We start from the raw sequence: 13057 nt of genomic DNA, 5'->3' as shown, positions 1-13057 counted from the left end.
TATGTAGAACAATTTATATCTATATCTTAACTTGATGGGTTTCTAGAATTTGTGGTCTGATCTTCAGTCTGAGTACCAGCTATGGAGCATATGTAGTTTAGGAAGATGGACTATTTCTTAACAAGCAGAAACACACTCTAAAACAGTTTTAACAGAAACATCTTTGATAACAGAAATATTCTATATATGCGTTTTCTAACAGACTAGCCACTGGCTATATGTGGCTACAGAATCTCAAACGTTAATAGTGTCTGAGAAATTAATCCTTCCAATTTCAGTTAAATGAAATTTTAAATAATGAGATTCATCTACTCTGTTAACTGGACAGTGCAGTTTTCAAATAAGGAAGCTGAAGTTCTCACAAAGATGGTGATAATATATATCCAAGTGAAGAAGATTCTATTGGATACTAACTGCATGCCTCTGAATTATCTGAGCTTTTATGTCTTATAGAATTCAGTCATCACTCACCTAGTTTGACAGCTGGGAAGAAAGGGGTATGAGATATACATAAGCTACTTGGGTTTCTGAAAATTGTTCCTTGAAAATGAGGATTGTGCAGGAGTCTTTTCTATATTTAGCAGACAGCAAAGTGTGTAGAATCCTGTAGTAGGTAGAAATATAATGTTTGTTTTTCATTATGTCAAAGAGGTGCTCTGTTTATGAAAATGGGAGAGAAGTGAGACAGGTGAATTCTATAAATATACAAATAATATATACAAAATTTGCTACATTCTATTCCATGATAAGCCCTGGAATGAACTTTGGTTCTTTGCACATACTATAGATATTTACACACTAAAAAACAGAAATGTAATCCTTTAGTACTGTTAAAATACATAAACTATCTTCTTAAAATATATTCATGGACCTATTTTTTCCTTAATTTCTTCCACACCTGCATTAAGAAATGTCTTTAAAAGAAAAACTTCTAGATGTGTAAAATTTGAACTCCATCTATTTCTTTTGTTGAATTGTACTCTAGATAGGATTGAAATCTTTATTTCATCTTAAGGCTTAGAGCTAGAAAAAGAATAAGTATTCTCGAAAAATTGTCAAGCCTCATTTTTAAGGAGAGCTATGTACTTATTAGGAGAAATATGTATCTGTCTTGGTAGCTAGGAACCTTCAAGAAACAAAAGAAAAAGAATAATTTCATGGCAGTCTCAAGTATTTGCATACCTTCAAGTGAACACTAGCTGCTCTATATTCTATAGTATATTTGCAAGAATATTTTCATAAGCTATTTCTAAGCTATTGTCATCCTCCAGCGTAAAGTTCAGGTATGTCTGTGTCTTATTATATAGATTGAAGTTGCTCAAAGTCAGAACCTATTGTTTGTATAGGTTTCACATGGCCATCTTTACTTCACTCCGTGGCACTGAGGGAGATTCACTTCAAATATATAAATACACACACATACCCACACATATCTCACTGGCTTTCACAATTTTCATACAAATTAACTCCTTTTTGCCTCTAACCCAAGAGTATCATAAATCTTCTAGCATACACGAAAATGTGACAAGTTCATTATTAACTTGCAAGTAGGTTATATCTCTAGCTTCACACAATTCTAAATACTCATATGAATAAAAATATATATCTAGAGTTTTGGTGTGCTTTTATATTAAAAAGCTCTCAATTTTCATCTTATTTGCCTGGAAGAGGCAACAGTGCTCGATAGGTAATGTACTCAGTACCTTACTCATGTAACTGTAACACCTGTACACTATTTTTACAATCAAAAACGTACAAAAAGGAAAAAAAAGGGAAATTGGATGTCACGTATTTCCATTAGAAATAACTAAATATAGGGGCTTTAAGTTTCTACAGGTTTTAAGGACCTAGTAAGTTTTGGATATGCCCCAAGGCCATTACTAAAAGCTGAGGGAGAGAGATCCAAAAGTGGAAGTAGATAGGTGACCAGAGCATAACTTTGTATCTTTAGTTCACTGTTACAATAACAGGGGTACAAATCAATATGATGGTTTGTAGATACAGGACCAGAAGACATACTGGAAACTGACATCAGAGTAGGGTCATTCATTGTGGGAAAACACAAATCGGGAGGCAACAAAGGATGCAATCAACAGTGTCCATTAAACAACACAGAATGGTAGAAAGTCAAAGTGTTAACCAGCCCACGAAGGTGTTTAATATCACTAATCACCAGAAAGTGTTAGTCAACATAATGAAGAAAACTACCGCTTCATATGAATTAGGCAGGATAACTACAATAAAATAAAATAACAATGTTGACAAAAGTGTGGTAAAATTAGAACCCCTCTATGGGAAAAGTAGAGCATCTCTTCAAACAATTTATAACAGGATTATTCATACTTGTCATCCTAACCACTCAGGACAGGGGCTGAAATAAAAGGATAGTGGTTCAAAGCCAGCCTGGGGAGAAAACTGGAAGTGGATCTGTGGTTTAAAGTGGTAAAACACTAGTCTTGAGGAAAAGTTCAGGGACAGTGGCCCTGACCTGAGTTAAAGCCCCATGACAGAAAATAAAAAAAGAAGAAAAGAGAATTTTGATATGATCCAATTACTCCATTTCTGGGTATATACTCTAAAGATCTAAAAGCAAGGTCTGGAAGAGATCCTTGTACTCTCATATTCATTTTGTACAATACTCAAAACCTGGAGGCAATCCAAGTGGCCATCAACTAATGAATAGCTAAGGCAAATGTGGTTTATACCCACAGAAGTATATTATTTCAACTTTAAATAGAATTATGTTTTGACAACTGCTATATTATGCATGAATCTTTGGGACACTGTGCTAAGTGAAATAAGCCAGTCATAAAAAGATCTAATATTACATGATTCTACTTACATCAGTTATTTAGAACAGTCAAATTGATAGAGACAGGAAGCAAAATCGTACTTGATGCATATCTTGAAGCAGAGGAGAGTGGAAAATTGTTTTACTGAATATACAATTTGAATTTTGGAGGATGAAAAGTGTGAACACTGATCGTATACAATATTGTAAATGTACTTACTACAACTATGCTATATTCTTAAAATGATTAAAATAATAAAAAACAAACCTGGGAGAGGAGAAGGAGAATGATGAAGAGGTAAGTATAATCAACGGACATTGTATGCCTATGTAGATATATCAAAATGAAATACACTTATTTAACTAGGTAAAGCTAATACAGAATTTAAAAAAGATAATACATTTACATTTTAAGTTGTTTGCATTTGAACACAATTATTGAAAAAAAGGAAAAAAACAACAACAGGCTGAGAAACAATTTAAATTGTCAGCATTCTATAAACCTGTGTTCAAAACTATATCTCATTTAAGTATGTGAGGGTTTTCTTTGGGGGGGGGGCTTCACTCGTGGGTCCTGAACTCTGGGCCTGGGCATTTTCCCTCAGCATTTCAGCTCAAGGCTAGTGCTCTACAACTTGAGCCACAGCACTACTTCTGGCTTTTTTTCTTTTTGCTTCTGTGGTGCTGGGGAATCAAACCGAGGGCCTCATGCATGCAAGACAAGCACTCTACCACTGAGCCACCTTCCTAGCCCCTGTGAGGTTGTTTATTAAACATGTTTTTATTAGTATTATCTTTAAGTAGTTGTACAAACAAGTTCCCATTCTGCACAACAGTATATGAATACGATGTATCTGACAACATAATCACCCATCCCACTCAACCCAACCCTTCTCCCACTTTTAGAAAAAATTGAGATAGGTGATTACATAATACTCACATAATTCACAGCATTGTGGAATCATGATACTTAGTAAAAGTCACAAAAATATTTTAACCGTACAAGGAAAATTATCATTTTCATGGTCTATAAAGTTTGTGAATTCTATGAGCTTTGACAATACCAAGTATTTCTTCCATATCAGGTGATGTTTACATTTCTTGCCTTTTGTATAGTGTAGATTATTCCCGGTTTCCCTCTTATTTCTCCCTTCCAATTACTGTCTTAGGATTGCTTAGTTCTTTTCCTTCTATGACCAGTGGAGCTGATGGGCCTCTTGTTGCGTGTTGTTCTGAGTTCCACTCATTGTGTTCCTCCTTCTGGCTTCCCTCCATTGAGTGCAGATTTTCTTTAATGTAATGAGAGTATGCTCAGGGAAATCACCCCGTTAGTTCAAAATAGATTGTCAATGTGCCTTAATTTGGATGTTTTCATACGCATTTTCAATATATAAGAGCATATGTAGCATATGAAATATGTTTCTTATTTTTCTTATGCTTGAAAGCAGTTTCTAGTTGCAGATAAAATGCATCAACTATTCCTCATACAAAATAGTAAAACATTACACACGAGTTCTAGAGCCCTTGATATACATAGCAAAACATCTCAGGTGCTTACCATAATATCCACCCTTCTTTCTGAATCAATAGATTTAACTGAAGTCTAGGGTAAGTAAAATAGTGATAACATTTCCCAATAGTGATAATATTTAGATAATACAGATAAAAATGTTACCTGATAACATCTAGGATATTGCTTTAAGGCTAGTCCTCACATGTTCTGTATTTCTTGATTTCCTTCTTTCTGTTCGTTCATCTCACTTCCTGGAACTTGGAAGTGATTACTGGCAATTTAGGGGTCACTTTGGGCCAAGACAGTGAGGGCTATATCCTAATGCTGGGGTATGCCTCCATCTTCTTGGAATCTTCATGCCTATACTGTCTTCCTCTGGGCTTTCAACAGATAAGAGACTAAACCATTACTAGTTGCATTTTTATGATCATTGGATTTTTCCTATCTTTAAGATACTTACACTGTGGATTGAGATGCACTCACAAAAAATACATAGTATTGCATATATATATATATATATATATATATATATATATACATATATATATATATATATATATTCCTTTAAGTAGTTGTAGCAAGGGTCATCATTCAACAAGTCAGAAAATAAATACAATGCAACTTGATCAATATCACTCCTTTTATAATTTTTTCTTTCATTTGTTCATCAAAATGTCATTACCAGTTTCTTCTCTTCCTCTTGTTCTGAGATAGAAATCGATCTATTGTACAGCCAAAGGATATGCTTCCTTCACTAGCTAGATCACGTTCACTGACTTTTGCTTTCTTAAAAACTGCTTAACTCCTGCAAGAGGGAATTGAAGGCTGCCAGACAGGAAGGATTGAGTGTAAACTGTGGGAAGTGTACTCATACTCTGCATCTAGAGGGCTAGTAAACATGTTGATCTGCTCGATGCCTCAAGCAATTCAGAAAGTGGCTTGCATTTTCTAAAACCTAAATCCAAACTTTCCCCTTCTCCTTCCCACCAAGAATTCTCCCTCAGGCCTCTTCCTACCATAATGTCTTGGCAGCTTAGAACTGCTTTACTTCAGAAATGTGGCACCAGAAGTGTGCCCTATGCTCAGCCAAGCATCTGGGATCTGGCTGATTCATCTATGGCTCTGAAAATACTGCAGTCTAATCTGTGTCCTGTGCTCAGGGTTCAATATGTGTGCTTAAATCCATAGCTACGTGCCTCCAGAGAGAGCAGGCTTTCCTCTTTCTATTAGCATTAAGAGCAGAAGTACCAGATAGGTTCTTTATAATAAAGCAGCCACACACAGCGGTTGGTTTCATAACCACTTGCTGAGGTGAGTTTGCCTAAGGGAGCCAAAGCAATATGTGAATAAGGTGTTTTCAACTGGAAGCTCAAAAGCCTCCATTCCTAAGAGGAAGCTGCTGATAATAAATTCTGTCTGGGAAGGGACTGTGTAGGAGATAGAATATTTTTTTGTGAAAGTGATTGCTTGAAGGAAAGCATTGACTACACGTAGCCATAATCTTACAAAAAGCTATTTTAACTAAAGTATATCCTGTAAGTAAAATCGTTCTAGGGACATGGTTCAACTCATAGGCATAGTTTAATTCATAGAGCACAAGCATAGTAAGAATTTTCTAACAATTTCTGGCATTTGTTGTCCTGGTTTCATTGATTGCTCTGAAACTGATCCCCTTTCAAACTAGCCAGCTGAGCTTCAAAAGAGCCAATTGAGCAAGATTGTGAACACAACTTCTGATAAATACCAGAAGTAGTAACTCATTAGGGGTAAAACCTTCTTCCTACTCAGACTTCCTACTCAGAACGGTTGCTTCATTGGCTTCCTGCCAATAACATGCCCTTCAACAGAACTAAACTTTGCCGTGCTAAGTTTCTTTCAACTTGCTGGTCTTTCTTGGGATATTGGCTTACACTATGGGAGTATTCCCAATAATCTGGGGTATTGTCCACAATCTTTGTTATGCAAGGCGGGAACCCTTTAGAAGGAGACACATCCTGCCTTGTTGAGGTAGCTCAAGGTTGGGTTAAACCCACCCATTGCGGTTAATGATGGAAAGTGTATCAGCAATGTCAGGAAAGGGCCGATGGAAGCACCCCAATAAAAAGTTACCTCATGCATTGGCCATGAGAGGAAAAATTGGACTAGTGCACATTACCTTGTTGGTTGGGGACTTTCATGTGCTGAGTGAGTCTTAGGCACAAAGAAAACTTGAGTCTTGATGTTTGTTTTCATTCTCTGGCCCAGGAATAAAAATGTGGGAGCTGAAGGAAGCCATATTTGAGAAATCTCCAGTAAGGGGAGAGTTGAATATGAGAGGGGAGCACAAGAAATTTACAATAGATAGGATTTAGTGCACCAAAAACTGAAATCTCAAGATACCTGCTAAAATGGGGAATAAGAATTCTAGGCCTAAGGAACCAAAGAAAATTGATCAAAGGACCTGCTTCTGATAATCCACTGGGAGAATGGTGAAAAAGATCTCAGAACAGTATTAAATAATGGATAATTTTTATTATTGAGATCCATACTGTGCACTTGTCCAAACAAAAATTTGTTATGCATAAGTGCTTGAATGTGTGTGTTTTAAATCTTATATGCTGAAAGGGGAACTCAAAAAAGTCTTATTCACTAAAATCCTTCAGCTGCCTACTTTGACTCTGAAGCCTGGATTGATCCTCTAGCTGATTGAAGGATATATGGCATTGAAGCCTCAGTTTAAGAAGCAAACTTTCTGGGTAAACTTAAAATTCAAGTCCAAATCTGGGTGCCAGTGACATGCACCTGCAATCCAAGCTACTCAGGATCTGAAGATTGGGGTTCAAATACAGACAGAGCAGAAAAGTCCTTGAGACTCTTATCTCCAATTAATCACCAAAAAACTGGAATTGGCTCTGGGCTCAACTAGTAGGACTTTATTTCACCTTGATCTGAAGAGCTCAGGGACAGAGCCCAGGCCCAGAGTTCAAGTCCTATGACCAACAAAAATTAATGCTTGGGTGAAATGGATTAAATATTCTGCTCACCATTAATGTAAAGATTGTGTGGCACAGAGACCAGAAAAACAAGTGGTACACTTCCCACTATAATGAACCTCAGACCCCCAAGGGCATGGAGTGCATGATCTGTTGGCCAAACACAGCTTGGGGAAACTCGAAAGACCCTGCTGTTGCTGTTTGCAAGAGGAGGATCTAAGACAAAAATCATATCTTCCTAAGGCCATCTATACCTCTTGCCTCTGTAGGTACGGGGGACAAGTGGCATTTCTGGGAAACTTATCAAGATGCAGTGAAGGCCGAACCTGTGAAGAGTTGAGCAGTAAGCACTAAACATAGCCAGGGGAAATGTCTGATGGTATTGTGGAGGACCAGTGTTGGAGACCTTTCTGGCCAACTAGAGTAGAACCTGTGCTTTGGTTTAATTTGCCATCACTTACATCCTAGCATTTCATCCACCTGTCCATTCTCAAACATTTTATACTAGTTAGGGGAGACTCCTTCCCTAAAAGATCATTCATTTCATATTTACATAGGTACTATTCAGGATCCTCCCCCAAAAGTTTCCAAAAATTCAAGCCAGGCCCCAGATAGCAGCTTAGGAATCAGTATAATTAGTATAAATTAATTAGTATAATTAGTATAAATAAAATGTAGTTTGGAGGCTAGGAATATGGCTTAGTTTTAAATTGTTTTCCTAGCATGCATGAAGCCCTGGGTTTTATTCCTCAGCACTAGATAAACAGAAAAGGCTGGAAGTGGCACTGTGGCTCAACTGGTAGAGTGCTAGCTTTGAGCAAAAGAAGCTCAGGGAGCACCAGGACTGGCAAAAATAAAATGTAGAGTAGAATAAGATCAACAGAGATTTGTTAATTATACTAAAAGATTTTTTAAACCCATAAATTAAGTGCTCTAGAAGGATGGCATGGGAAAATTAATTCTAGCAACATTATCTATAAAGGGTAGATTTTGTGTGGTGATTGAAGGCCAAAGCTGTACAAAGGACTTAGAAGAATTCAACATTGGCAAGTGAGTCAACTAAAAACTCAGATGAAGGGTTGAGAAGGTAGCTCAGCAGTAGAGTGTTTGCCTTGCATGCTTGAGCCTCTGGGTTCGATTCCTCAGCACCACATAAGCAGAGAAAGCCAGAAGTGTTGCTATGGTTCAAGTGGTAGAGCGCTATCCTTGAGATGAAGAGCTGAGGAAGAGTGTCGAGGCCCAGAGTTCAGTCCCAAGACTGACCAAAAATGAAAAAACAAAAGGCAAGCTACACATAAAGAGTTTCCTACCAAGAGGAACAGAGAGTTTCCTACCGAGAATGAGGGAGTTTGGTGGATTTTTATCTAGCAGGAATGCAAGTTTCCCTTCTAGTGGGAGAAGGATTGCCTTCTAGTAATGAGGGTGTTAATGATCACATTGGTCAAAAACATCATTCAGTTTCATAATGCCCAGATAAGTGTCTAATGTTTGTCAGGTATTGACTTGTGAAAACATATATTATTAATGTACTACTGAAAGATTAAAAATTAGAGTTATATTTTTACAAATACTAACTGCTGTTTTAGCTTCTGTAAACTTGCTTGCGCTAGCCCTGACCCTTCCCCTCGCTGGAAATAAATAAAAAGCTTCGGGGTCTAGGTGTCGGCCCTGAGACAAGCTCTGTAGTCGTAAATAAAGAGCTAACAATAAATTCCCCAAATTGCTGAATGGGACCCTAGATAAGGAACAAAGAGTATGTTCCTCCGCATTCCTGTGCAGAAATTCCTGGTTTAGGGGGCTCAAGATAAGGGCCATCTGGTGGGCTCTGCAGACTAGGCCAAATTGTTAATCAATCACAAACCTGTAAACACTGTAAATCTCCTAACCCTTATCCCCCAGAGTGAGTACCTCAGTCTGCACTAATTGTCTTATTGCAAAGAGTGTTATAAACTTCCCCAGGTAGTAAAAAAATAATTGCTAAAGTACATAGTGACCTTTTAAACGGGCCAATCCCAGGGACACCTGGTGTTATATGCTAATCCTGTGGTCTTTGTCTTTAAAAATGCCTGTAACCGCTGGCCTCGGACAGAGAGCCCATTTGCACAAACACCAAATAAACTCCTCTTGCATATTGCAGCTGCTGGCTTGGTGTCTTGGTTCTTGGGGTGCCCTCCCGTTAAAGAAAGTACCCCAGGGGGTTAGGGGGTCTTTCACTACCATCTGCGTGTCAATCTGTTCTTATTTTCTCAACCCCAGGGGCTCAATCTCAGGTCCTGCATAGTTTGTGTCAGCTCATTTTGCCCCAGGATGGCATGCTGACACTCACCCATTCATGAATTTGGACCTGTAGGCCATGAATTCACATGCCAGCACTCCCAAACAATAATCGTGGAGTAAGAAGCTGATGGTGACACATGTTTTACTTTTCTGCAAAAGTCTTGGGTGTCAGGTATGAAGTGGAAAACATATGCAGTCCTATATCCTATGTAATCAAAGTAATCAATGTTCTATGTGTCAAAATAATCAATAAAATAGTCAATACATGAACAAAATGAAAAATAAAATGAATAACTACACTGAATGTAATATAGAATCAACATACGTATGTAAATATAAATCATATATCTAAAATGTACACGAATAGGATGTTTTCCCTATGGATAGGGAACTCACTGGTCTGTCCCAAAACATCAGCAAGACCAATGATTAGGCAGGCACCAATGGCTCTCAGCAGTCCTCCTTGATACAAGCCTGTATAGGAGGATTATGGTCAAAGTCACCGTAGGCAGGAAAGTCCTTGAAACGCTTGTCCAAGTTCAGTGTCAACAAAGCCATAAGTAGACCCGTATGGTAGAGGGCTAGCCTTGATCAAAAGCAGCTCATGGACTGTGCCCAGACCTTGAATTCAAGTTCCGAGATTGGCAAGAAACAGTCATACAGAACAATCTGTGCAGCCATCCGGCTAAAGCAAGTCACCCTCTTGTCTCCAACTGAATTGGACAGAGTTTCCTTGGAAAGGGGCTGGGGAGCCACTGTCATCTTGACTCCACCTATTGCAGCCTGCATCACAGGATTCTGACTGCACCTCCATTCTTTCATGGTTCTTTCTAACTAATGGGATACAAGAATTGTGGCCACTCCCATATTCCATGCTGTCCAGTAGCACCCAGATTTCCTCTGTTGGTTGACACCACTACCAGCAGTTGAGGAAGTTAGAGGTGGCTGGGTGGTGAGCAAGAGTCTTCAGGCGACTTTGGAGTGGATTAGGAAACTTACAGCCTAGTCAGTGAGTGGGAGAATAGAGGATTACCCAGAGCCTGGGAATGTGGCCAGCCCATCTCTCCCATCCTAGTGCTCAGATGTCTTTAACAACCAGACTCCGTGAGAGAGCTGTGGGCAAGAAACAACTGCCAGATCACAGACAGAATTCTGCCATCAGACCTGCAACATTCAAGAAAACAAAGGACACCAAAAAGGGAGGGATCCCCAAGACAAACAACATTGGAGAGCATGATTCAAAGGAAGGTCCAGCCAAAGGTGATGCCAACCCCGGGCCACCCCTGCCTTTGGAGACTGTTACAGCCATCAGGGTCCAGAGTGTCAAGGGTCCCGATACCACCAAAGATCTTCAGAGGTGCTACCAACACGTGGTGCCTGCCCTGGACCGCAGCAAAAGAAGAAACCAGGTGCTCTGTGCCAGTATCTAACCACTGAATCAGGAAAAGACAGACCTGCAGTATTAACGGGAGAAAGAAAGGGAGAAGATAGCCCAGGGGCACAGAGAACTGAAAATAGAGCTAGAAATCCACAAGCCACTCATACAGAAGTTGGTTTTGACAGAAAGCGATTTACAATCATCACCGGCCCACATGCAGAACGTGGCCGATAACAGAGTAATGGAGCATAAAACTCTCACCAGCTGCCTGCAGGCATGGCAGAGTTGGAGATGGAGGCTTCTGCAGTCACTGCTGCACAGAAGGAGACTGAAATATTCTTTGAACAGCTGAATGATGTAACACTTCAGCTCGAGTAAAAGATCAGAAGCTTCTATGACCTGGAGCAAGTGAACACAGAGTTGCAGGAGAAGCTGGAAACACTCTGGACATAGAGGAGCAGCAGGAATAACAGAATCTGCAAGCTCCAACAAGCACTGGCAGGGCATGAGGTACTGACAAGACTACTGGACAACCTGAGCTGGATGGTGACAGCAGCGAATCTGGACACAGACACCTTCGTGAAGGACCTGAGAATTGAGAGGTCCAAGCGAAGGAGGAGGCCCGGCCGCTGACCGAGCAGGTGAACCAACTGACAGAGCAGAAGGAGGGAGGGGCTAGGCAGGTGATGGATTTTGAGAAAGAGCTGGGGGAACTGAGAAGGAAGCTGGCAGAGCCATGGCCCCCCACAGGACTATCTCATGCCAAGCAGCAGCTGCAGACCCAGGCTTACCGCATGCAGATGAAGTTGAAAAACCTGGAGGAGCAACTTCATATCCAGATCCAGGAAAACCAGAGGCCCAATCTCCAGAATGCAGAGCAGTGGGAACAACTGCAGAGACTGGAGGAGAAGGTGGAGGGTTGGCAAGGGATCCCTGAGACGCCATGATGCACATGTCTGTGCGACCCACAGATAGAAGAACAGCTGGCCTTTTTGTGGGGTGCTCTCCATAGGGTGAGCGGTGAGAAGGAGGAGTTTGCTAACATCTTGGACTCTGAGCAGCAGGTGAAGAAACATCTGCAGGAACAGATGGACCATTCAGAGGAGAAGATAGAGGAATGGTAAGAGATGGATGAGAGAGAGACCCAAGTGGCTTGGGAGCTGCAGAAGCAGCAGGAGCAGTCCCTGGCCCAGCTGCAGGAGCTCAGAGCCACCTGTGAGCATCACATCACCTCCAATGAATGGCTGAGCTCCAAGAAGTAGGCCTTGCAGCAGCACCTGCAGAGGCAGACTCAGCTGCTGGAGCAGCTTTAGCAAGTGCAGGGCCCGACAAACTGTGGGGACAAGTGATGCCCCCAAAGTGTCAGGACACTCTCAAGTGCCTGGAAGTAATCAGAACACAGGGTGAGTGCCTGCAGGCCCAGCTGATCTTCCTGGCTTTCCCTGGGGAAGGGGAAGGTGTGAGCCCTGGAGAAGAAAAGGTGAGAAAGCGACTCCCCCTGATGTGCCCATCGCAGAGGATAGAGACATCCCCCAAAGTAAGAAGGATGTGACTCTGGGAGCACTTTTTGAGGCTGACATCCACAAGGGGAAACTCCTGCCGCAGGAGCGGCGGGCCTGTTGCAGGCACTCGATCCACCCGACAGCTCAGTGCCAGATAGAGCTGGATCCACAGGTACCCACCCCGTGAGCTGCCACCACAGCATGTGTGAGGATGGGAAGTGGGACACGTGGGAGTCCAAAAAGAAAATCTGCTTAATCCACGACCTGCATGATGAGGTGCACTTCCATGGTCCAGCGAATGAGCTCCACCATCCATGCAGCCAGCTGTTGGCACATATCCACACCCTCCAGGAGTTGCTCTTGGTGTATAAAGGACAGATGTTAGTCCTGGATCAACTGTGTCGGGAGAAAGCCAAGGGCATGTGCCAGCTGTCCCAGGAGAAGATAGAGAAGAGGAAAGAGCTGCAGGAGCTGCTGTCTCTCTTCTCAAGGGCTCCAGATGTCGGTCCATTCTGAGCCCCCTATCTGTGTTGCTGCTTTAGAGGCCTCAGGATCCTGGGTGGGCAAAATGATGGAGGAGCAGAAAGGTTTTGAAGAAATGCAACTTCAAGACCGTGTGGAAAC

Source organism: Dipodomys merriami, unplaced genomic scaffold (assembly GCF_024711535.1).
Source record: "Dipodomys merriami isolate MVZ:Mamm:240054 unplaced genomic scaffold, mDipMer1.0.p SCAF_208, whole genome shotgun sequence".
Taxonomy (NCBI): Eukaryota; Metazoa; Chordata; class Mammalia; order Rodentia; family Heteromyidae; genus Dipodomys; species Dipodomys merriami.
The sequence above is the reverse complement of the archived record's forward strand: the minus strand, read 5'-3'. Positions refer to the sequence as shown.